This window comes from Colobus angolensis, unplaced genomic scaffold, assembly GCF_000951035.1.
Source record: "Colobus angolensis palliatus isolate OR3802 unplaced genomic scaffold, Cang.pa_1.0 Scaffold456, whole genome shotgun sequence".
Classification (NCBI taxonomy): domain Eukaryota; kingdom Metazoa; phylum Chordata; class Mammalia; order Primates; family Cercopithecidae; genus Colobus; species Colobus angolensis.
The window spans coordinates 1,373,570-1,400,131 of record NW_012117999.1 but is presented as its reverse complement, the minus strand read 5'-3'; the positions used below and the strand labels follow the sequence as shown (position 1 = coordinate 1,400,131).

The 26,562-nt window shown below is 37.1% G+C and overlaps 1 protein-coding gene across 2 annotated transcripts in view; it reads left to right on the top strand.

Moving 5' to 3' along the window:
* Window positions 1–2,179: 2,179 nt before the first annotated feature.
* SCN9A (sodium channel, voltage gated, type IX alpha subunit) overlaps window positions 2,180–26,562 on the top strand; it is a 191,082-nt gene continuing 166,699 nt past the window's right edge. For both annotated transcript variants that reach the window (XM_011958032.1, XM_011958031.1), the window contains exon 1: window positions 2,180–2,474. The gene's annotated coding sequence lies outside the window, so the exon portion shown is untranslated. The remainder of the gene's footprint in view (window positions 2,475–26,562) is intronic.

The following is a 26,562-nucleotide window of genomic DNA, read 5'->3' as shown; positions in this document are numbered from 1 at the left end:
AGGAACCCTCATGTGTTGCTGGTGGAAATGCAAAATGCTCCAGCCACTTTGAGGACAGTGTAGCAGTTTCTTTAAAAACTAAACATACTCTCACCATACAATCCAGCAATTGTGCTCCTTGATGTTCACCCAAAGGACTTGAAAACTTATGTCCACACAGTAATCTTCACAAAGATGTTTATGGAGGCTTTACACATAATTACTAAAACTTGGAAGCAAACAAGATGCCCTTCAGTAGGTGAATGAATAAACTGTGGTACCACCAGTTGATGGAGTACTATTCAGCACTGTAAAGAAATGAACTGTCAAGCTATGAAAAGCCATGGAAGAAAACTAAAAGCATATTGCTAAGTGAAAGAAGTTAATCTGAAAGGGCTATATTCTGTATTATTGCAACTATATAGGACATCCTGGATAAGACAAAACTATAAAGACAGTAAAATGATCAGTAGTTGCCAGGGGTTGAAATGGGAGATGAATAAGTGAAACACAGAGAATTTGGGGGGCACTGAAATTACTCTGTATGATACTGTGTGGATACATGTCATTATACATTTGCCTAACCCCATAGAATGGACAACACCTGAGCTAACCCTAAATGTGAACTATAGACCTTGGGAGATAATGATATCTCAAAGAAAGTTCATTATTTTTAACAAATGTTTCATTCTGGTGTGGGATGTTGATAATGGGGGAGGCTATTCTTGTGTGGGGTACAGGGTATGTGGGAAGTCTCTGTACCCTCCCCTCAATTTTGCTGTGAATCTAAAACTGCTCTAAAAAATAAAGTCTTAAAAATAAAAGAATGTGGCATTGCTTGCATCTAATAAAAAAGATCATCATTCCTATTGCAGTTGAACTCTTCTTCCTCTATCTACCACCAGTCAGGGAGGAGAAGGTGATTTGTCCAGGATATAGCACTGAGAATTATCACAAGTGAGCTAGTTCACCTTCAGTGTACAGCCTCAGTCACTGAAGTTTCCTTCCTTCAATAGCACATCTTACAAGTTAAGAATGTAAGGTCCAAAACCCCAGGACCAATCTCAGAAGTAAAGAAAGCAGCAGGGAAAAGTAGACCCTGGGATTTGATTTCCTTCCTGTTTACCTCTAAGCATCATTTCCATGATAGAAGGTGTGGAAGCAAATAATAAAAGTGCAAGTGCCCGTCACTAGTGTTTATCCTGCAAAGTGGTCTGCCCTTTTGAGAGGCACCCTGCCCCATGGTCATCCTTTGATTTCTTCCCTTGGTGGAAATTTCCTGTTTCTCTTTGCGAAAGATTATTCAACCCTGTTTCCATTGTTCTTCCTCCCAGGCTGCTGTAGGAAACACGAGCGCACGCACACACTCCAAACAAAATGATTTTTTAAAAATTTATTTTCACAGTCGCCCCTACCAGCTCTGAAATTCAGAACCCATATGACTGATGGCATATTCAGATGATCGGGTCCCAGGTCTGGAAAAGCAGCCTTTTCCCCATGTTTCCTTCCCAACCTAGGACATCCTCTGATTCTTCACTGCATCTTCGAAAGAAAATGTATTATTTGCTTGCCTGGAAGACTCTGCAATTCAATTGATTTGCATATATATATAAAGAAAACAGAAAACATAGCCTAGATACCGGTTTTGAGCGTCACCGCCCCACTCGCGGTTGTGAGCAAAGCCCTAGGGAAGAAACCAATTCCCAGCCTAGACTCTTCAGAGCCCAGGACCCGGGAGGCGCTGGCCAGACGGTGTTGTCTGGCTCCCCACCCACTGCCCCAGACTCAGGGCTTTGCCATTGGTCCCCACCTCCTCTGTTCCGGAGTTTTTCTCCACCAAGCAACACAAAGTGGCTTCTCGGAAGCGTTAGCCGATTCTGCTGAGCAGGAAGGGAGGAAAGGGATGAGGGGGGCGGGGGTGAGATAAGGGAAGGGCTCTTCTGGCTGCTGGACACACACACACACACACACGCCCCACCCAATGAGTGGCCGTGGATGGCAGGTCGTGCAACCCCCTCCTCCGCCTTCTATTAGCGCATGGTGCAGAGGCTGCAGCGTCGCCACCACCGCGCCCCTAGGTGGGTCTCCGCCCTGCGCCGCCTGCTGGAGTGGAGGGAGGGAGGGAGGGAGCAAGGGGTGGGGACCCGGGCGCGCGGGGAGGAGTGGAGGAGGCAAAGCAGCGCAGCTGCCCTCAGGGAGGCGGGGCTGCTACCTCCCCGGGCGCGCCCTGGCTGGAGGGGCGCAGTCTGCGTGCAGGCAGGCGGTCGCCAGCGCTCCAGCTGCGGCTGTAGGCTTTCCAATTCTGCCGGCTCAGCTAGGGCTGGGCTAGCCTGGGTGCCAGTGGCTGCTAGCGGCAGGCGTCCCCTGAGCAACAGGAGCCCAAAGAAAAAGAAGCAGCCCTGAGAAAGCGCCGGGAAGAGAGAGGCCCGCGCCCTCCCCTGGGGCCAGATTCTGCGTGTGCACTGGGTGGGGATGGTCAGCCGGCTAGGTCGCAAGTAAGTGCCTTTTCTTTTGCTGCTTCGGTGGGGAGGGGAGGAGAAGCCCCCGGTCTTTCGCCCGTGCTCGCCTCAACCGCCACACCCACCTGTGTCTGTTTTCACATCTCGGTTCTGGCACTCTGTATACGCCACCTGGAAAGAAGAGAGGGGAGAAGCTTGACCGGGTGGTTTCAGCAATGGGAGGAAGAAGAGCTGTGGGTTTGCTGCCAGGTTCTGAAACTGTGGAAAGGAAGGGTAGCAATGCCTGGTGGTTTACTTCCTTTTATTTCTGTTTACGCTAGCAGAGTCGTTAGATGGGCTTCAGTTCAAGGGGCAGCTCATATTTTTTACTAGCAAAAAGCATGTGCTGTATTTTCCATCTGCAAAGCTGAGCGTGCAGAACCAGCGTAGCAGTTACTACCTGTGGGGACAGAAAAGAACCCCCGCACCCCTTAAGAGCACACAAACACAAATAATTGACAGGACAGCGCTGCCCCTATTTCTAGCGCAGTTTATTTATTTATTTATTTCTTCGAATAAGCACTTTACAGTGAAATTCAGAAAAGGTGCAGAATCCTTTTAACTTTTTATCGAATTCAACTTCGGAAACTCATTTACTTTTGGGGAAAAAAATGGATATTTTCGTCCCTTATATTCAAGACAAAAATCAGAACAAGAAACTAGAAACATTAATTTCAGTTTTTGTGATTATAGTAAACATTTCACTCATTATTTTAGGTTTTTTGTTTTTTAACTTGAAGCGTTCCTAGATTGTATCTACCCTGATGTTAAGAGCAATTTACATGAGAAACTTCGGGGAGTTTTTAAGAAGCTAGTGTCAGTGAGATAAAAGTCAAAGTAAGCTTTTAAGGAAGAGATAGCTTGTCAGTACTGACAAGTCAGTGTTGGAAGGTTTAGTTCTTTTCAGAAACATATTTGTTATTCTTTTCTATTTCTTCTTCCCTGTAGACAAGATAAAGATTTTCTTTCTCTTTCTCTTTCTTTCCTTGTAATTTAAATATATTTTTATGATTTTTGCTTTAACGTCAATATAAACCTATTTTATATAAACTGCAAACCAAATCCAATTACTCAACTGTTCATTTTATTGAAAATTATTCAGATTTTTTCCACTATTTAAAAAAGTTTAAACTAGAAATTTTTTCTTGTAATTTATGGTGAGATTTTAAAAAATTATTGATTATTTGAAAGCTAGCTGATCCCTATGTAACAAATTTTCATGATTGTTAGACTAGCTTATCAACAACCAGATTTTAGACAGAATATGGTATTTGATGTAAAGAAGGATGTGCCCTCTATTTAGGCAACTGATAGTTTGGCTTAAGACAATTTTTAAAAAATTTTGTAGATGTTTAAAAGGAGGTTTCCTTAAGTAAACCACTGTGCAGTTGTGGGACACAGTGATGTATTTTTACAGTGACTGGATATATGATATACCTTGATTCCTGTGGTGCAGGGCTGGGCTCACAGAGCACCTGATGCTTCTACAGAAAAAGATGAGTCAGGTCTGGCTCTCTGCCAAAAGCATCTTGGGCCTCCTGTCCCGTAGGGCCTGCACATAATAATGGGAGCGCTTCTGTGGTAATGCTTCTATGTTTTTGCTACCTGTTGCTGTGCTGAGTTTCAGCAGCAAGATAGATAAATAAACAAATAAATAAATAAATTCAGAAGGGCAATCAGTAGGGTTCTATTTACTTTATTTAATATAATCAACCCACTTCCTCTGTGGCAAGGAAAAAAGTAGAATTTTTCATTTTACATGAATAATAATAACTACTTTTTATACAATTTCCATTCCTATTAGTTATGCAAAACAGTGTGAAGTGCTAGAAGGATTTATATGGTACTTTTCTAAGACAAGTCATGATCTTGTAAAACAGCTTGAAGTTTATTAATGTAAATAGAACATTCTAGATGTCATAATGGTAATAATTTATGACTTTCCCTAACACTCTGTCTCAGATTCTTTCCTCCCATCTTCATTATCTGAATAAATGGCTTCACCATCCAAGTACTGAAATCACCTTTGATTGCTCTCTTCCTCAGTACTCCATTTCAGCCCTTTCCAGCCTATCAGTAGATCTATTAATCTTATCTCCCAAACTTATTTCTATTTCATCATACGTCTCAGATACATCTCGTTCACCCTCTTTTCTGTATCTACACTGCCATCAAATTAGTTCAGGTCATCATCATAATTTACTTGGAACCCTGCCACAGCCTCCACATCCATCTCTCTACTTCTGTAATTTTCTTCCCTGCAATTCATTCTCCATACAAAACAATACCATCCTGTCGGCCGGGCGCGGTGGCTCAAGCCTGTAATCCCAGCACTTTGGGAGGCCGAGACGGGCGGATCACGAGGTCAGGAGATTGAGACCATCCTGGCTAACACGGTGAAACCCCATCTCTACTAAAAATACAAAAAAAAAAAAAAAAAAACTAGCCGGGCAAGGTGGCAGGCGCCTGTAGTCCCAGCTACTCGGGAGGCTGAGGCAGGAGAATGGCGTGAACCCGGGAGACGGAGCTTGCAGTGAGCTGAGATCTGGCCACTGCACTCCAGCCTGGGCGACAGAGCAAGACTCCGTCTCAAAAAAAAAAAAAAAACAAAAAAAAACCATCCTGTCTCCCCTAACATTGGCTCACAACTGCATTTTTAAAAAGAAGAAGAAGAGGAGAAGAAGAAGAAATAAACACGACAACACAGAGACCAATTAGCAACAACAATAAATGCCTTTCCTCAGCATCTGGTTTACTCTCTGTTCTGACCCTTCTCTCCAACCTCACCAGAACCTATTCTCTTCTCGTTAAGGTGCACCTGCCCAGGTGGTGGCTAAAACACATGAAACAATAGCACTCTTTAAGGCCTTTTCAAATGCTTACTCCTTCTTAAACTTTAAATCTCAACTCGCGGTTTTTGTGTTTTGGAAAGATCATTTTTGATCATCTTGTCAAAAGTAGGCTGTCGCCTGTTGGTCTTGATGTTGGTACCTTATTTGTTTCTTTCATAATGCTTGTTACAGCATGCAGGTATTTTGTGAATTTGCGTGCCAAATACTCCAAGGGAACTCAGACTATGTCTTCATTGTTGACTTAGCTTCCAGAATAGTGCCTGGCATCAAGGAGTAGGGGGTTCGTAGATATTTATATAAATAATAAAGCACGAAACTATGGATTCTTCCAGAATAAAGCTTATTAACCCTGGAAACATGAATTTTGTGATTCTATTTATTTTTTATTTGTCGAGCATTTAGTATGTTTACGATATCATGGTATGATTTTGAGGAGGTAAAATTAAAATATCCTGAGATGTATTCTCTCTTTTAGCAGTATAGGTGATAATGTACTCAAAGATAAGTAATTTGTAATTCATTCATAGAAAGGCAGTGACCACAAATATATTAAAATATATTTTAAGAAAAAGTGGATTGCATAAACTAATATAATTTTAGTATGAGTGACTCCAAATCTAAAATGATAACCTTGTTAGCTTTAAATCTGTATCACCTAACAGAAATTTGAGGGCCAGTCAATAGTCACTGACTATGAATTTAAAATATTCTTTTAAAATAAATATAGACGCTTATGTGAGCTCAGGTGATAGAAATATAGTCAGATGAGGCTGAGGCCATAGGTTAGGTTTCCACATGGTCTAAATTGATGTTTGTCCCAGGTACAAAGGGCACATTATCCAAAAATTTGAAGCATTCTCCAAGGAAGGTTCAGAGAGGCAATGTGGGCTTATCCATGAAGACCCATCACTGTTATTAGAGTGGGAGTAAGGACTGCAAACTTGATGCTCATAAATGATTGTGTCATATTTATACTAGAATTTTACCACACACACACACACACACACACACACACACACACACACTTTGTATGGTGATTTGCCTCACCCCTTTATTTTTCAAGACTATACCTAAAGATATTAAACAAACAGCTAGTTTTGCTACTAACATTTGGTTGAAAATTTAGCTTTCAGTTAGGTGACAAACTCTGATTAATGATTTTTTAATGTAACAAATGGCCAGTCACAGATTTTTGGTAAATAATTTGGTTACCACATTACATCTTGAAGGACTGAATTATTTCACTAATTGCTAGCAGGGATTTTTAAAAATTTGCTCTGAAGAGGACATATTGTGGATGTTGTATTGGAGGACATCTGTGTACTAATTGAAGATGGTCCTTCATATTACACATCGCAAATTAGCTAATTTATTCTTTGCAGAAGTATTATGACATTTTCCTTTACAACTATGTAGAGTTAGATTACCCCTTGAGAGGCAAGTTCATATTAAAATAGATATTATAAAATTGTATAAAAATATTTTATATGAGGATTTATGAGACCATCCAGAGAATGTGGGTAGAATACTTTTGTGGAATATGAGATAACAATTTTGGTGTCCTGCCATCCTAAAAAATGAAATTTCTTCATTGAAGGTTTCACTTACTCTTTCCTCTCTGCATTGCTGGAAGGAAATGACTTTAGGCAAAAGAGAAAGCCATCAGCTCTTGGCAGCTAAAGGTGGAATGAAGTTTGGAGGAAAGAAACCCTTCTGAGTGGTGAGGAAAAACGCCAGACCATGATAAAGTGGGGAAGGAACAGGGGAATGCCTTGAACAGCGCCAGCATGCATAATCTGCCACAGACAAATTTGAATTGACATCTGTAGAATTGAATTATTCTATATCTTTTTAGTCCTATAGAGAAAACCATTCTTTCCACATCTCTTTTTAAAATAACAACTTACTGTAAGCAAAAAATATGTTGTTATTGTTTCTTTAATACAGGAGATGAAATATCTTTAGATTTTTTAAAGTGATATAACATGGAGCCAAAAATGCCGTATATTATGGTCAAAACCTACCGTTACTTTAATTGTAATTTCCTTGCTATTCATTTTATGATTTCCTTTTGTTGTGTCAAGTGTTGGAGAGACTGCTATTACTGATCATCAATTTCTTTAAAATGTCTCCTTGGATTTTTTACAAAGCTTTCTGAATCATTTATCAAAATACAATAAAACTCTAATTGCACCTAGGATTGTCACTTGGAAATTTAGAAAGAGTGAGTACATTCACAATGTCATTAAGTTAGCATCCTGCCCTGCAATGAATGCCCTTTTTCTTCTTTTTGTCCTTCTTCTCTCTTACATCTCATCTTCCATATGTTTGATATGTATGCCAGTAATGCAAATGTTACTCCACTTTTAGGTCAAACTATCAGTACAAATAATTGGAAAAATGGGCCTCTAAAGAAAGATAAATAAGATTAGATACATGCATTAAAATATAAGTATTAAAATCATTCCCATTAGATTTTTAATAAAAATGTTATATGCTATATGCACACCTAGACTCCCTGTATTATCTGATTTTAAATTTTTTTATTTTTTATTTTTTATTTCTTTGAGACAGACTCTCGCTCTGTCACCCAGGCTGGAGTGCAGTGGCGCTATCTTGGCTCACTGCAAGCTCTGCCTCCCAGGTTCATGCCATTCTTCTGCATCAGCCTCCCCAGTAGCTGAGACTACAGGCGCCCGCCACCATGCCCAGCTAATGCTTCTGTATTTTTAGTAGAGACGGAGTTTCACCGCGTTAGACAGGATGGTCTCAATCTCTTGACCTTGTGATCCACCCGTCTCGGCCTCCCAAAGTGCTGGGATTACAGGCGTGAGTGAGCCACCGTGCTCAGCCCATTATCTGTTTTGTTGTTGTTGTTGTTTTTAATGGGGGTAATTTCACTGGATGTAGTATCTGTCAACTTTTACTAGTTGCTCCTACACTATATGTTTTTAAATCCAATGTAATTATTTTAAAAATATGTCATCTTCTTGAGAGTCTATACTTTAGAATTTGAAAAAAGTGAATGTAGATATTCAAATACATGCAGATGAGTAAAACAGGGAAAAATGAGAAAAATATTACATGATAATAAAATATCATGCCAGGCGCAGCTGGTCACTCCTGCAATCCCATCACTTTGGAAGGCTGAGGCTGGAGGATTGCTTGAGCCAGGAGCTCTAGATCAGCCTGGGCAATAAAGTGAAACCCTGTTTCTACAAAAAAATTTAACATTTTATTTCATATATTGATTTAAACTCTACTAAATGACTATTCTTTCAAGTCAATAGACAATGCATCTTTTAGGGCTCAGAGTAAAGACAATTTATTAAGTAAATTTTGAATAGGATGAATTGAATGCTTTATTGGTAAGTGATGCCTTTATCTGAGTGATTCCTTCTAGGTAAATATTATGGGACCAACCTTTATAAATGATCTTTTGATGGAACAAAATATTATAAAGTTGAAGTGATGAAATTGTTTCCCTCTTAACAAAATATGTATGCTTATTATCCCATGCACAAACTTGGCTCATGGTAATTCAGGTAGGGAAAAGGGAAGTAGCCTACTCATGGATCAATTGAGAATAAGTTTCTTAAAATCCCGTGAGATCAGCTGACAGACTTTTAGGAATGAACACTTGTAAAACAGCTAGGCAGAGATGTGCCTTTCAAAATTTATATTACATGTCTACTATATTTCAGACTGTAAAATATTTTTATAAAGTGTTAAAAGCACAGAGAAATAAATTTGAGTTCAAATTAGTATAGTGAAAGAAAGTTTTTTTTCTCCCAAATATTTCCTTTACTCGATATGGTCTTAGTCAAATATTAATTTATTAAATATTGCTTTCCTGTAAATTAGTAGTATTTGCTTCTAAGGGCCATTGTATATAATATACGTATAGTATATTATATATTAGGAGATATATATGTATATATATCCTAATTTCTTTTTTCCAGAACAATCACTTTAGTGTCTTACACATGATAAGTAGATATGAGTAGATGTTCAATAATGTTATCTAGACATTTAATAACTTAGAATATTATAATCAAAATGCATTTTTTTTTTTTTTGAGACTAAGTTGCACTCTTGTTGCCCAGGCTGGAGTGCAATGGTATGATCTTGGCTCACTGCAACCTACTCCTCCCAGGTTCTAGCAATTCTCCTGCCTCAGCCTCCCAAGTAGCTGGGATTACAGGCGTGTGCCACCACGCCCAGCTAATTTTGTATTTTTAGTAGAGATAGGATTTCACCATGTTGGCCAGGCTGATCTTGAACTCCTGACCTCAGGTGATCTGCCCACCTAGGCCTCCCAAAGTGCTGAGAGATTACAGGTGTGAGCCACCATGCCCAGACCCTTTTTTTATTTTTTTTAAATTAAGTTTCAAAGTACATGTACAGGATGTGCAGGTGTTTTTACGTAGGTAAAGGTGTGCCGGTTTCACTCTGTTGCCCAGGCTGCGGTGCAGTGGTGCAATCTTGGCTCACTGCAACCTCTGCCTCCCAGACTCAAGTGATTCTCCTGCCTCAGCCTCCCGACTAGCTGGGATTACAGGCGTGCACCACCATGCCCAGCTAATTTTGTAGTTTTAGTGGAAATGGGGTTTTACCATGTTGGCCAGACTAGTCTCGAATTCTTGACTTCAGGTGATCCACCCACCTTGGCCTCCCAAAGTGTTGGGGTTACACGTGTGAGCCACTGCGTAAGGCCAACAATTATGCTGTTATAAGGAAAAATACATATGGAAAAGTTTACATCTGGCTAATACTACTGATAACATTAATGTAACAGTCTTATGTATGGACATCTCCTTGATGCTAAACTGAGCAGTTTGTTAAGGGATTTTCATATGCTCCATTTAAATCCTCATGACCACCATTTGAGGTGAGAACACTAAGGCTCAGAAATTACCTAACCTTTCCAAAGACTAACGGTGATTACTAAACTTGAATAACATATACATTTCTTTTATAGGAAAGAAATCTTATATATTCCAAGAATACGTTTGCACATACCCCACACAGATACACCTGGTGGTTACGTTACCAAGCATTCTATAAAATATGTTTAACCCTTAATGGAGCTAAAATAAAATTACATTCAAACATACCAAATCATGTAATTATAGTTAATAGAAAACAACAGAAAAAGAAAGATGGAAGATTGTTTCAATTTTCATCTTGAATACCAATTCCTGAGGGGTACATTGTGTTAAGTCAAAATTGAGATTTTGGTGGAAGCTTGTAGACATTATGAAAAGAGTACCTATGCATTTAAAGTGTTTTTGAAGTTGTTTTGTAGGTTGAATGACTTCCCTTTCCTGGTCTAGAAGTATCATTGCACTACTCTGACTTGACTTTGCTATGATTCACATATTTTGTTTTAACATTTAAAAACATTGAAATGGGAAAAAGGCCTTCCCCAAGGTAGAAAAGATTTGAAAAAAGAGGAATGGTTTAATTAAAAAGGAAATATGTATAAAATGTCCAGGGTGAGCCAGGCGCAGTGGCTCACGCCCATAATCTAACACTTTGGAAGGCTGAGGCAGGCGAATCACTTGAGGTCAGGAGTTCGAGACCAGCCTGGCCAACATAGTGAAACCCCATCTCTACTAAAAAAATATAAAAATTAGCCAGGCATGGTGGCCAGCGCCTGTAATCCCAGCTGCTCGGGAGGGTGAGGCAGGAGAATTGCTTGAGCCTGGGAGGTGGAGGTTGCAGTGAGCTGAGATCGAGCCACTGCACTCCTGCCTGGGCAACAGAGCAAGACTCAGTCTCAAGAAAAAAAAAAATATCTAGGGTGAAGTTTATTCGGAAATGGAGAAGAAACAGGGAATGAAGCTACACATATGAGATCCTGGAGCTAGGGGATGGAGAAGTATGAAAAGCAAAGTGATCTTGTGCAGGATAAGACAATGGTGTTCATTGCAAGTATTTATATATCCTGGAAAATAAGAATTTAGACATTCTATATTGGAGGAGTACAAATATTTAGAGCATCACAAATTGATACACACAAATGAAACCTAAATCACAGTACTTGTCACAAAGACTCAATTATCTATGTCAGTTAAACTGTCTAACATCAATAATTCAAGAAGTTGACTTTTAAAGGTTTTAAAACATTTTTGGAAAACTTATTTTACATTGTGTTTATAATAATTTTTGCATGCAATTTTTAAAAATATCTATTATCCACTTAGATACTGTACTTTGACTGGGATATAAAAACCATGGGAAATTTGGCCCTTGAGTTTTATGATATATCTCAATCTATTTTAGTTATTTGTGGATTGGTATCTTATCCTCTAGACTAAGCGGTTAAGGTTTCATCAACACTACAATGAGATAATCATCTCACACCTGTTAAGATGGCTATTATAAAAAATGAAAAGTGCTGTTGAAAATGTGAAGAAAATGAAACCCTTGTCCACTGTTGGTGGGAATGTATAATAGTGTAGCTGCTATGGAAAATAATATGGAAGTTCCTCAAAAAATTAAAAATAGAACTACCATACGATCCAGCAGTTGAAATCAGGATCTCAAAGAAATATATGCACTTCTGTGTTCATTGCAGCATTATTCACAATAGCAAAAATATGAAAACAACCCAAATGATCATCAACAGATGAAAGGGTAGAGAAAATGTGGTCTGTATATAAAATAGAATATTATCTAGCCTTAAAAAAGAAAGAAATCTTACTATTTGTGACAGCATGCATGGACCTAGAAGAGACATGCTAAGTGAAATAAGGGACACAAAAACTTTTGGCAGTGACAGATATGCTTAAGAGGTAGAGTGGCAGATAAGAAGAAGCAAAGTTAAAGCTGAAATTTCCAGTTGATTTATTTTAGCCTAGTGATTAATCATTAGGTCTGGTCTAGTTGGCCTCCAAAATGTGTAGGTCAGGAGTTGGCATCCAAGTTGGTATTGGTGCCATTGAGGTTTGTAGGGAGGGAAGACCTGGCAGAGATCCCAAGGGCAATGGTAAGTGGCTGCTGAGTCCCTCCAGGCCAGCTCCAAGAACTCACAACCTCATTCTTCTCAGCATTCATACTTTTCCTGCAATTTAAAAGCAATTCCTTCTTTCCTTCCCTCTTTCTTTCTTCCCTCTCTTTCTTCTTCATGAAGTTTTTATTGTAGACACCAGATACGATGAACAGCACATGGATATTTGACGCCAATTTTAAGAGATAATGAATAGATAAACATTCGCCACTATCCATCATTGTACCATACCATATGCTGTGAAAAACAATAAAACAGGACAGAGAATTGAGAGAAGGAGGTATTATTTAAAGTGGTCAGAAAAATTTTATACAGGGGTATTTGAGTAGAGATGTGAAGTAAATGAGAAAGTAAGGGAGCTAGCTAAACAACTGAAGGATCATTCTAGTCACAAAAAACAACAATTCCAAAAGCCCCAAGGCATATTTGATGTATTTAAGGAGAAGCAAGAAAGCCAGTGTGGTTGAAATACAGAGAGCAAGGTTGAAAGCAGAAGATGAGGGTTTTTCTTGATTTTATAGGGATTACTAACCTGTGTCGAGGGCTGCGTGATAAATCAATGCTAAAATTACCAGCAGGGGTACAGCTTTGGAAGGGGATGAGTGTGCTCTTTTTTTAACTGGATCTCTTTCTGGACATGGGTAACATATAATCATAAAAAATGTTTGAGAAGTCTCTAATTTCTATACAAAAGTAATGTTTTTTATCATTTTTTGTGATTTAGATGTAAATGTATATGTACATGCATTTATATATATTTGTGTATTGAGTTACTATTTATGCACATGTAAATGTACTTATATGTAAATATTCTATATTCTCTTCCTGTCTGTAATGAATTGGATTCTTGGAACCTCTTATTATTATTTGGGGCAGGGGGAAGGGCTAATAAGACAAAGATTACAACTGAGAGTAACTTTAAATGTTTACATTTTGGAAACTTAAACAATGGTGGGAGTACAGTAATATTTTGTATATTTTGATCAATTTTTAGGTTTATTATATGATTATTTCTCATGAAATAGTGGTACTGCATAGATATAAATGACTACTGCCTAGCAAAACAGATACCAAGGAGACACACCGCGTGTTGTCAGGGTTGGCCCATTGCTAACTGCTGTGATTTTGTTCTACTGACTCTTTCTGCCTTAAGGATCTCAAAACATGCTAGTGAATTTAAAAATATATACTTTGGTAAAAAGCATATAACAAAATTTACCATTTTAACCATTTCAAACGTATAATTCAGAGGCATTAAGCACATTCATGTTGTACATGTTGTACACGATCACCACCATCCATCTTCAGAACATTTTCATCATTCCAAACAAAAACTCGGTAACTATTAAACAATGACTCCCCACTCCTCTCTTCCCCTATTACCCGGTAACCACTATTCTACTTTCTCTTTGAATGTGACTATTCTAGGTACTTCATATAAGTGGAACCCTACAACCTTTGTCTTTTCATGTCTGACTTATTTCACTTAGCATAACATTTTCAGGGTTCATCCAGGTCGTAGCATATATCAGAATTTTATTCATTTTTAAGGCTGTATAGTATTTTATTGTGCATATGTACCACATTTTGTTTATCTCTTCATCTGTTGATAGAAGTTGGGTTGTTTTCACTTTTTGGCTACTGTGATTAATGCTGCTATGAACACTGGTATACAGATAACTATGTGAGTCCCTTCTATTAATTATTTAGGATGCATGCCCTAAAGTAGAATTGCTGGATCATGTGATAATTCTGTTTAATTTTTTGAGGAACCACCACAGTGTTTTCTGCAGCAGCTGCACTATTTTATATTCCTATCAGCAATGCAGAAGGGTTACAATTTCTCCACACCCTTGTCAATGTTTCTTTTCCTTTTTTTTTCTTTTTAAACAATAGCCATCCGACCAAGTGTTAAGTGATATTTTATTGTGGTTTTGATTGACATTTCCCAAATGATCGGTGATGTTGAGCATCTTTCCACGTACTGATTGACCTTTCTTTGGAGAAATGTCTTCAAATCCTTTGTTCATTTTTAATCTGCTTATTTTTTGTTGAGGTGTAGGAATTTTTTATATATTGCCATTGTTAATCCCTTATCAGGTATATGATTTGCAATTATTTTCTCCCGTTATATGGATTGCCTTTTCATTTTCTGGTAGTGTTCTTTGATGCACAACAGTTTTAATTGTCACAAAATCCAGTTCTCTTTTTTTTCTTTTGTTGACCGTGCCTTTGGTTCCATGTCCATGTGCCAAACCTAATGTCTTGAAGATTTTTCCCTATGATATTTTCTTAGAATTTTACAGTTCTAACTCTGATGTTTAGGTCTGTGATTCATTGGTGATTTTTAAGAAATTGCTACATAATTCATAGATTCTAAGAGAGTTTCCAGCTTTCCCATGCCCATTGTCCCCAGAGATCTGGTTTTTAGTCTAAATGTGCCTTACTCTGAACATGTGCCTTCCTTTTCAAGAACTCCCATTTCATTTTGTTTTGTTCCGTTTTTTCTTTTATACTAGGATTAAAATTTTTGAGTTGTATAAATATACTAGCAATTTAGGATAATTCCTGATGGGAAAGAATATCCTTGCCTAGCTAGTTAATGAATTTGGGGACCCTTCATTTTCTAATCCTATATATGATTACGTCAAACAAGGATTCATTGTGCTGTCGTTGGAATACACACAGACCCTTTTACAGTGCTTTGCACAGAGAAGGTGCTTAATACTTGAGTAAACAAATTGAGTAAATGAGTAAAAAAGAAAAGCTATCTTGTTTTCTCAATGGTCAAGTAGATCAATGATTTCTACCATTTAGAATCTTAGATTTATTTTAATAAAGTAAGTTCAAAAATCTCCTCTCTTCTTTCCATTAATTTTTAGTAAAGTCATTTATTTTTCACTCAGTTTTGTTAAAGTGTTTTCAGAGGAGTTTGTTGCTGAAACCTGAAGTTTGAAGGTTAGTGTTTATACCACAGATATTTCTTGTTTTTAGACAATCCTTGTGGAGGTTAAGTTCCCAAGGCAATACCTTTTCCCATTGGGGAGTTACAAGCAAATGAAAAATGGTGACTATTTATAGAAACTCAAGGTCACTAAGTAAATTTTGCATTTTCATGAAAATGTGACATCTGGACATTTTAAAAAATGAACAGGTCAATTCATTAATTAGAATAATAAAAAGAAGTCTGTAAATAAAAGTTAAGCACCTTTCATTGAATTGTTGTGAACCGTTTTTGCCTAAGTGCTTGCTTTATCTCAGAATCCAAGCCTTCTAGTCAAAGTTATATTCCTAGTAAGTTTAATAATTTTTAAATAATAATTTAATAGTTTTAATTCCTTCTGGAATATAAATTTGATCAGGAGTCTTGGATTCTCAGATAAAGCAAATGTTTAGGCAAAGCACTTCCTTCTGGAATATAAATTTCAAGAAGGATAGGAATTATTTTCTTCCTATTCACTTGTTATTCCATGATCGCTATCCAATTTGGAGTATTCTTCATGACTCCAAATCTGTTTATATCTGTGAGGTTCTGAAAATTCTGCCCCCAAATGGCAGAAAGTAAGAAATACTATACATGTAATTCACCCTTAAAAAACTAGCCATAGCCTTTATATTTGAATATACTTTAAACAACAACAACAGAAAGAGAATGCATTTTAAACAATATCACATGAGTTTCATCATATTCCCAGATTATGGTGAGGGTTACTAGATACCTTGCCATAATCATAGCCTTTAGTTCCAAGAGAGAGCAGAGAAATAAGAAACACAGAAAGCCATGTCTATGAACATATTAGTTTGCAAAAGGTTTGTTTGTAAACTCATGTTATTTATAACATAGTACTTTACCATCTCCAGATGAATTTCTACCAAATAAACTGTTCCTTTAGACTCCTAAAACCAGATTACCCCCTTCCTTTGCTAATATAGATCATTAAAGAATGTCTTCATCAAAAATCTTATGAGTAGATGTCACTAGTTTTGACAATGTCCACAAATATTCCAAAGAATACTTTGGCATGCATGTTTCTTAGCTCACTTATTTTGATGTTGAGTTAAACGGCTTTTAACAATTCCTGCCCCATCAGGAATATTTCATTAGCAGTTGTTACTGTGCTTGAATTTTGCCTTCTTGAATGAATACCTAGTCTTTTCTCACCTTGGCATTAAGTTCTGGAGCATCTGTTGCTAATGAAAAATCCTCTGACCCATGCTGGAGCATTTTCTTTAAAAAAAAAAAAAAATGTTTCTTGTATCTTGCTGGCTAGTGCCTAAGCTCATTATTTTAAACTTTTGCATAATTCTGCTCAGTCCTAGAGGGTCATCATTACTGTCAATGGTTAATCTTTTGTGCACTTGCCACATTTATTATTTTCTTACTTTTGATTATTTTATTATTTTTCTTTGGTTCCCATCATATTCCAGTGTTTTTATTATTAAATCTTTCAACATCCTTGGTGTGTTCAGTATATTTACATTTATCAAACCTGATGGATTTAAAAATTTACATCACCTTAAAAGCAAACCCCACATCCTGTAGGTACTGAACAGACTAATGAACTTTGTATTGGCAGGACTAAGATGGCTGTATGGGACATATATTGCCACCTGTTGGTAGAAAGCAGTGTAGTCTTGGTTTTGCTGTAAGCATACATTTTAGTCTTTAAAATATTCTGAGTTGAAAGCTTCTTAAGAAGAAAAGGTTTTGTATATGCAATACAAAAGCTTTTCTATTACAAAGTAAGCAAATATATTCTCGTTTCTAAGAACATTAGTTTTAGGTATACAAAATCAACTTATAAGAAAATTGTTAAAATCACTAATAATAACAGTTACAATGTATTATGCACTTAAAGTGTACCAGGAAATGTGCTAAGTGATTAAAATTTAGTGTGTAACTTTTTCCACTAAAATGACCTTATAGAATGATCATTTTCAGCTCTGTTTTGCTATGTAAGATCTGAGTTTTCCTGAAGTTAATTAAATTCCCCAAGGACATAAGCTAGTAAGCAGTTGAGATGGGATGTGAACCCATGTCTCTCTCACTCTGGATTCATGAATTTAACAACTGTGTTATGCTGTCTTACTATTTTACTGCAGATCTGTATTTTAAATTAAAGCCATAAACATGTTTGACAAGATAAAACATAGGTAGCAAATATACTCCACATAAGATTTTCATAAGGTTTTGTGCTTATTGGCCAACTCATGGCTTATTATTTAAAAATTGCAGCCTTATAGGGAAGAAAGATAATAAATAATCTTGCTGTTATTTATTTAGCCTAGGCACTGTGGTAGGCACTTTACGAAAACTATTTCTTTTCTACATGATAACCTTATAAGACAGATATACTTCTCCCTTTCATTTGTGGGGAATTTGCATAATGCTGCAGAGTTAATTTATGGAATAAACAGGAAATTCAACCCTGTGTCTGCCTGGCACCAAAGTTATTACTATGCACTTTCTCCTAAATCATGTTGATGTTTTGAGGGAAGTGGATACATGTTTAATAATATTGGAAATACATTTTCTCTCTAATTATTTAAATAAGGGTGTAGAACATGTTCTGCAGCCATACTTTAGTGACTCCAAAGGTCATATAAGTCTGTGATAATTTTGTGCTCACAGTAAAGGCTTAACTAACAGAGAGATGGGATTTAATGTGAACTAAGAAGTGTTTTCTGTCTTCCTTTATATATGCTGTATATATAAGACTTCATGAATTTTTATTAAAACATTCAGATATGCCAGCAAATATTGACAATAATCTTAATTTTTCCCAGGGTAGTACACTTGTTAAGATTATAAACTTTCATTTCTTATAAACTTGACGAATACTGTATTTTAAAAGGCTGTACATAGGACTAAATTTCTATCTTAATAAAATAATAAATAATGTATAATATAAATGATTATTACAGGGTATTATGAAATACCCAAATCACAATATTTTAATAATCATAGAATCTAGAAATAAGTCCCTATCAGTTGTCTGAATATAAAATTATCACATATACAGCTTAATTTGTTTTGCATATCAATTGTTCATATACTAAAAAATACCATAAAATTGAATTATTTTAGGTTACAAAATATTGAACTACTCTTGTTAAAGTTATTGAACTGGTTTGCCATCTACCAAATTAAGCATTTCTAAAAAATAATGATTATTTTAAGAATTTATTTACATGATTAACATAATGTTACTTATGAAGGATGCAATGGTAAGATTTCAGCAATCAGGCAAGTATTTATTGAAAGGATTTGATTTCATACATATTGATTCACTTAACATTAGAGACACTAAAATAAGTAGCCAGCCTGCCTATTTTTCTTGTGATATTATACTTGGCATACTTTTTTTTTTTACAATCTAAAGAAGAGGTATTAACAAAGGAGTCAGAGTGCTTACAGTTGGCCATTCCTTTTAAGTTAATTTATAAAGATATTACAATCCCAATGAAAATAAAAATAGAAATTTTTCCTATTTGGAATTAGATAATCTGAGTCTAGTTGGGAAATTGTACACACATAAAGGAGTAATATCTAATAGCACCAACCCTAATATGTAATGTTATTTATGCAAATACAGTAATTAAAATAGTATGGTGACCTAAATAGACAATTCATTGGAAGAAAATATGATATCCAGAAATAGGCATAATTACATATGAGAATTATAAAGGTAGCATCTTAAATAGGTTGAAAGAAATATTATTTAATAGGTGTCGTTGGGATACCTGGGTAGTCACGTGGATAAAGATAAATTCAGATTACTACTTTGCCACCTAACCCAAGATACATTTTCGTGGAATCAAATCTTTAAAATAACATACAAACCATAAAACTGCTAGAAGAAAACATGTGAGGGTTTTGTTTTCTTTTTTCTTTTCACCTGAGATGGATAATATATCGATGTCATTACAAGGTTTGAGGGAGGAATATCTCACTTTTGCATGTGAAAACCCAGTCATCACACTTATGAACTACAAAGGATCCAATAATTCAAAATCTTGAAGTAGAAATTCTTTTCTAAGATAATACAAAACACAAGAGCCACTGTAGAAAGGATTGGTGAATTGAATTTAATTAAAATGTAGATGCTTTTAAAAGGCAAAAACTACCATAAACCAAAAGAAACAAAACAGCAAACTTATAAAAATATTTGTATTATATACCACAGAAAAAAGCTAATTTTATTATTTTGTTAAGAGATCCTAAATTAATAAAATACTGATAGTCCATTTAAAAAGTGGACAAGACTACATACAGAAAGCACAGAAAAAAAAAGCACAAATGGCATCTGAGGATATGAAAAGATCCCTGACCTCAGTCACAAAAGAAGATGCAAACTAAAATGATAAGAATTAAGAAGTTTTCAGCTGGGTGTGGTGGCTCATGTTTGTGATCCCAGCACTTTGGGAAGCTGAGGCATGCGGATCACCTGAGGTCAGGAGTTTCAGACCAGCCTGGCCAACATAATGAAAACCTGTCTCTACTAAACGTACAAAAATTAGCCGGATGTGGTGTCGGGCACCTGTAATCCCAGCTACTCAGGAGACTGAGGCAGGAGAATTGCTTGAACTTGGGAGGCAGACCTGAGATCATGCCAAGGCATTCCAGCCTGGGCAATGAGAAAGTGACTCCGTCTCCAAAAAAAAAAAAAAAAGGTTTCATTCCCCACTTATTAGGATCACAAAGATGAAAAAGAAGATTATGAAATACTTTATTGAAGGTATGTGCAAACAATCCCTAACACACTGTTTGGGGAGAGCATGGATTGGTAGGTCTTTATGAAGGTGTTACCGATATACCAATAACCTCCTTGGTAGCTTCAAAAGGTGGCATCTTTCCCTGTTTGGTATTGGAGACCCAATACAAGAAATGGGAAAAGTGAATGTCAAGCAGTGCAAGCTTTATTCGATGGCCAAAGAATGGAGAAGTGCAAGTGTGGCTCACAAGTCAACTTCTTCACTAGTGAGGAGTGAGGAAATAGAAAGTATCTCTAATGAAGAAGTTGGTCATTAAAATTGAGGGGAGGAATGTTCCTGTCTTTTCCAGAAATAGGTGGTGAACTTCTTGGAACCAGAGTGCTGCCTTCCTTTTTGTCCTTTTATGGCTTCGTCTGGTCATTGTCATGGTGATTATCAACTGTCATGGCACTGACATGGCACTGATGAGGGTGTCATTTAGCATGAAAATGAGATTATAATGATGCCTGAGGTCTTCTTGAAGTCCTTTAGTCAGCTATCTTGGTTCTAACCAATCTCAGCTGGTCTGGTTACAATTGGAACATTTTACCTGTTTCTCAAAGATAAGCAGAGTTAGGGCAGAGTAGAAATTCAGCTATGGCCTTGTAGGCATTACACTAGGTAACAAAAGAGAATTTGGCAATATTTTATTATGGCAAAGTAAAAACACATATACAATTTTGACTCAGCAATTTCACTCTGAAGCATTTGTCTTACAAAAATACTGTGAAACTATTCATGAGAATGTCCTCACTTACAAGTGAGAGCTAAATGATGGGGACACATCAACACATAGATGGGAACAACACACACTGGGGCCGGTTGGTGGGTGGAGGGTGGCAGGAAGGAGGGTATCAGGAAAAGTAACTAATGGGTACTTGGCTTAATACCTGCGTGATGAAGTAACCTGTATAACAAAACCCCGGAACACAAGTTTACCTATGTAACAAACCTGTGCATGTACCCCTGAACTTAAAAGTTACAGAAAGAAAAGAACCCACAAAAGAGTAGTTTAAAAAAAGAAAAACTAATCATGGGAAGATAATTATTGTAGCTTTGGGGAACAACCTAAGTGTTCTACAGTGTGGGAATGACTAAATGATTTGGGTACAGCTGTACAATAGGACTTTATGAAGCTGCTATAAAAAGAAGTGGCTTTATACATAACTGATACGGAAAGATTTCCAAGTCTGAATTTTAAGTGACGAAGGAAGGTAGGAAACAATGTTTATACAGGGTATTATTTGCATGAAAAGAAAAATGAGTAGATGTATACATGCTGATAAAACCACATGGATAGATACACAAGGGATTGGTACTGTGGTTGTCCACAGGGCAGGAATTTGGATGGCTGGGAAACACTGGAGAGTGAGAGAATTACTTTTCATTATACATACTTTTGAGTTTTGTGGCTAAATTTATTCTTCAAAAATAAATATAAGAATGCTATTTAGGGGAAAAATGGGAGTCATAAACCTGCAATTTGGACCTAACTTTTCAACTTAAAAATGTTCTGTTCTTGGAGTTACTAACTGCTCTGATGCTTGGGATGATAATCAAATAATAGTTCCTCTAAAGTATGTCTGGAATGAACTTGAATGAATGAATGAATGCTTTTTGCAAACCATTATGTGTGTAAAAATGTACAGTATTAATATAAGGTTTATTTAGAATAGAGTCATCTGCATTAAAGAAATTTCGTTATACAAAAATCTAAATACAAAAAAATGTTGTACAGTAGCTCTGAGGAGGTGGATGACTCAAACACTGAGAAAAGAGAAGAGGCAGAGGCTAAGCGGGATAGTTCAATTTGAGGTAAAGAAGCAGCCTCACCTAGCCTCAGACAAGACTCCAGGGACTTTGTGAAAAACCTCATTTCGGCCCGGCGCAGTGGCTCACGCCTGTAATCCCAGCCCTTTTGGAGGTCGAGGCGGGCAGATCACAAGGTCAAGATATCAAGACCGGCCGGGCGCGGTGGCTCAAGCCTGTAATCCCAGCACTTTGGGAGGCCGAGACGGGCGGATCACGAGGTCAGGAGATCGAGACCATCCTGGCAAACACGGTGAAACCCCGTCTCTACTAAAAAATACAAAAAACTAGCCGGGCGAGGTGGCGGGCGCCTGTAGTCCCAGCTACTCGGGAGGCTGAGGCAGAAGAATGGCATAAACCCAGGAGGCGGAGCTTGCAGTGAGCTGAGATCCGGCCACTGCACTCCAGCCTGGGCGACAGAGCAAGACTCCGCCTCAAAAAAAAAAAAAAAAAAAAGATATCAAGACCATCCTGGCCAACATAGTGAAACCTTGTCTCTACTAAAAATACAAAAATTAGCTGGGCGTGGTGGCGCGTGCCTATAGTCCCAGCTACTCGGGAGGCTGAGGCAAGAGAATCCCTTGAACCCAGGAGGCAGAGGTTACAGTGAGTTGAGATCAGGCCGCTGCACTCCAGCCTGGTGATACAGTGAGACTCTGTCAAAAAAAAAAAAAAATATCTCGTTTCTAGGCCTATGTTTCCCAGAAATATGTCATGAAAATAAAACTCTGCCCTCCCAATAGGAAAACATACATATGCACAAAAAGGTAAATATTTTTAATGTTAAAGTAAATGCATAATTCCTTTAAAGAGTAATTATATATTTCTATTCATTTTTGAAAACCAGTTTCAGTTAAGACAAAATTTAAAAGATGACAAACTGGCAGAAGAAAAAAAGAAATTTTTGTGAAAAGTATCAATATCCTTAACACACACACACACACACACACACACACACACACACACACCCTTAGCAAAGAAGGAAATGATGAATGTTTCAATAGAAAAAAAGATCAAGAGACTAAAGAGACTGACCAAAGAAGAACTAGAAATGTTTCATGAAATTCACATTTTAGATAAAAATATTTTAAATATCAAATTATGAAGTATTTTTTTAAATGACTGTACTTAACATTGTGGAAAAATATATGCTTACATGTTGCTAAAGAGGATATACATTTTTATAGCCTTTCTGGAAAACATTTTGTCAGTATATATATATGTGTGTGTGTGTGTGTGTGTGTGTGTGTGTATGTGTGTGTGTATGAAGACAGGTTGGGTGTGGTGGCTCATACCTGTTATCCCAGTGCTTTGGGAGGTGGGGACTAGAGGATAGCTTCAGGCCAGGAGTTTTTCGAGGCCAGTCTAACATAGATCATAACAAAGATCCCTGTCTCTGCTAAAAAAAAAAAACAAAAAACATTAGGGCCGGTACCATGGTTCACGCCTGTAATCCCAGCACTTTGAGAGGTCAAGGTAGGCAGATCACTTGAGGTCAGGAGTTTGAAGCCATCCTGGCCCACATGGTGAAACCCTGTCTCTACTAAAAATACAAAAATTACCTGGGTGTGTTGGTGTGCACCTGTAGTCCCAGCTACTCAGGAGGCTGAAGCAGGAGAATCCCTTGAACCCAAGAGGCAGAGGTTGCAGTGATGGAGTGAGCCAAGATCATGCCACTGCACTCCAACCTGGGTGACAGAGAGAGACTCCATTAAAAAAAAAAAAAAAAAGCCAGACATAGTGGTGCACACCTGTAGTCCTAGCTACTTGGGAGGCTGAGGTGGAAAGAACACTGGAGCCCACGCGTTTGGAGGTTGCAGTGAGCTATGATTGCACCACAGGCTGGGTGACAGTAGGAGACCTCATCTCTTAAAAAAAAAAAAATCAGTAATTTTCTTGGAATAGGTTAATTTTATTTATTTTTTTTCTATGCTTTTCAGTGTTTTCCAAATTGTCTCCCAATGAAAATTTGCTATATTTATATTCAACCGTATTAATAACCCTGAATTAGTCATATGAGCAACTTCTGCAAATAAATGTGTCTTGGATTTAATGGAAATGAAATCTTTTCAGTATAGCTTCTCCCTGTTATTTGCATACAAGCTTCAAACTGCATAAACTATTTTAATAGCAAAAATTAAGTTAGGATTAATCAACCATCTAGGATTATATCTGTGCCTAGGTTTCTAAAACAATTAAATAATTGATCACTTTGTTGGATGTTCAAAGATTTGGCAATTTGTCCTTAAATATATGTTTCAAATAAAATATCTACAATTTTAAGGTGCTTAAGTACTGGTGAACATGTCAAAATGTGCCTAATGTATTTTTAAGTTCTGCTGTGAACTTAAAAACTTTGGGATTTGTGTAATCCCAAATTAGAGAACTTTAAAGTTTAGTTGGTGTCCACTGTATTGTCCCCCTTTTCATCCATCTGACCAAACTTTTAACCTTCCTGTTTATGGCTTGGGGAGGGGGAAGCTACTTTAATTAAACCTAAGCAGATCGTGTTGTTTTTAAATTCTATTTCGATGCCACTAAAATGGGGAAACAGGTTGTAATAGCAGAATCTTTATACTTTTTGCACATATCAGCCTCCATAAAAGGATGGAAATTGCTTTGTTTTTCAATGTTTCAATTTTTTAAATGAGGAGAAAAAGAGCAATTGAGAGTGCCATAAATTAAAGATAGCATTTCTGATGTAAAATCAATGATACTTGTGGATTATTGTAAATATTTGAAGATTGCTCTAGGAACACTGAAAAATCTTAGGTAACTTTGTTAAATAATAATTAAAATTGTCTTATAAATCAGTGTGACATCTATGTTATTTTAAAGGCAAGATAATTAGCGTGCTTCTTCGAATGCTTAGGTTAGGAGAAGTATTTCACCATCTTCATTCATCAAGCATTTAACAATTTTATATGGTGTGTCAGATATCATGCTATACCTTGGTGATAATAGATGCCTAAGACAAATTTCCTGTCTATGAAGCTTGGAATCTAGTTGAAGAAGACAGGGGTGATGAAAGAAATGAAGCACTGTAGAAGTAGGATAAAATCTGCATTAGGGGACTGCTGGCGGCTCAAAGCAGACTGGAGATATGGGAGAAAGAGAAACTGATGAAGAGTTGAATTTACATTGGAGGGAAGGAAGGAGGTGAAGTCAGATCTTTTCATACAAGAGGTATTGAGGCAAATATCAAGTAATCAGGTTATCAGGATAGTTGAAACTGTTCAGACAGAGGGAACATTATGAGGATGCAGAAATCATCTAGCTGACCTTTGGGGAAATTAAATGCAGTATAATGTAGCTGGAATGTAGACTGCAAATAGGGGAACAGAAGAAGCTGTCAGCAGCAGGTTAGGAAAACCTTCCAGGCCAGACCAACAACATGGCAGGTTATTCAGTACATAGTGGTGAGCTGTAGATGATTTTTTGTTTTTTTTTTTAGTCACGGGAAGATTATCAAATTTCCTGTTGCAGAGAAAGGGTCTCTTGTTCATTGAATGAATATTACATAATTTATTCAAACTTCCTTGGTGTTATGCAACTAAATGTTTTAAGGCATTTTTTATAGTACAACTCTTTCTTTTTTTCTCTTTTGTTTTCTTTTTTATTTTTTTGAGACAGGGACTCAGTATTTTTGTATTTTTGTAGGGAAGGGGTTTCATCATGTGAGTCAGCCTGGACTTGAACTCTTGACCTCAAGTGATCTGCCCACTTCGGCCTCCCAAATTACTGGGATTACAGACATGAGCCACCACGTGCAGCCAGCACAGCTCTTTTTTCAAAAGCAATTTGTGATGCTTTAATAAGAAAGAAAGAAAAAACAGACACAATGGAAAGATATCAATCTTGGAAATTTTAAATCTTGGTTTAGAGAAAACAGTTTATTATTTGAGCAACTTTGAACACTCCTAAGTTAAAAAGCACTAACATGGTACATCTCACTTGCACAAAAATGATAACAATTTTCAATTGTTGGTGGCAACAGAATGGAGCAGCACAGAAATCTGGAGACCTATTTTCAGTTGAATGCTCATAGTTCTAAAATAGGCTCTGATTTGGAATTCCTTTTCTTACTTTTCAGTTTAATTAACAGGGAAGTCTCAATATCTTCTTATGCTGTGTGGGGGAAAGTATCTTGATCAGTGAATAGAAGAATATCCTACAATGTTACTGTAACTAAGAAAAAATTAACCCACTGGAGAAAACATTTTTTTAATTTTTAAAAATTTTTTTTATTATTATACTTTAAGTTCTAGGGTACATGTGCACAACGTGCAGGTTTGTTACATATTTATACATGTGCCTTGTTAGTGTGCTGTACTCATTAACTCGTCTAGGTATATCTCCTAATGCTTTCCCTCCCCCCTGTCCCCTCCCCACAATAGGCCCGGTGTGTGATGTTCACCTTCCTGTGTCCAAGTATTCTCATTGTTCAGTTCCCACCTATGAGTGAGAACATGCAGTGTTTGGTTTTATGTTCTTGTGATAGTTTGCTGAGAATGATGGTTTGCAGCTGCATCCATGTCCCTACAAAGGACACAAATTCATCCTTTTTTATGGCTGCATAGTATTCCATGGTGTATATGTGCCACATTTTCTTAATCCAGTCTGTCACTGATAGACATTTGGGTTGATTCCAAGT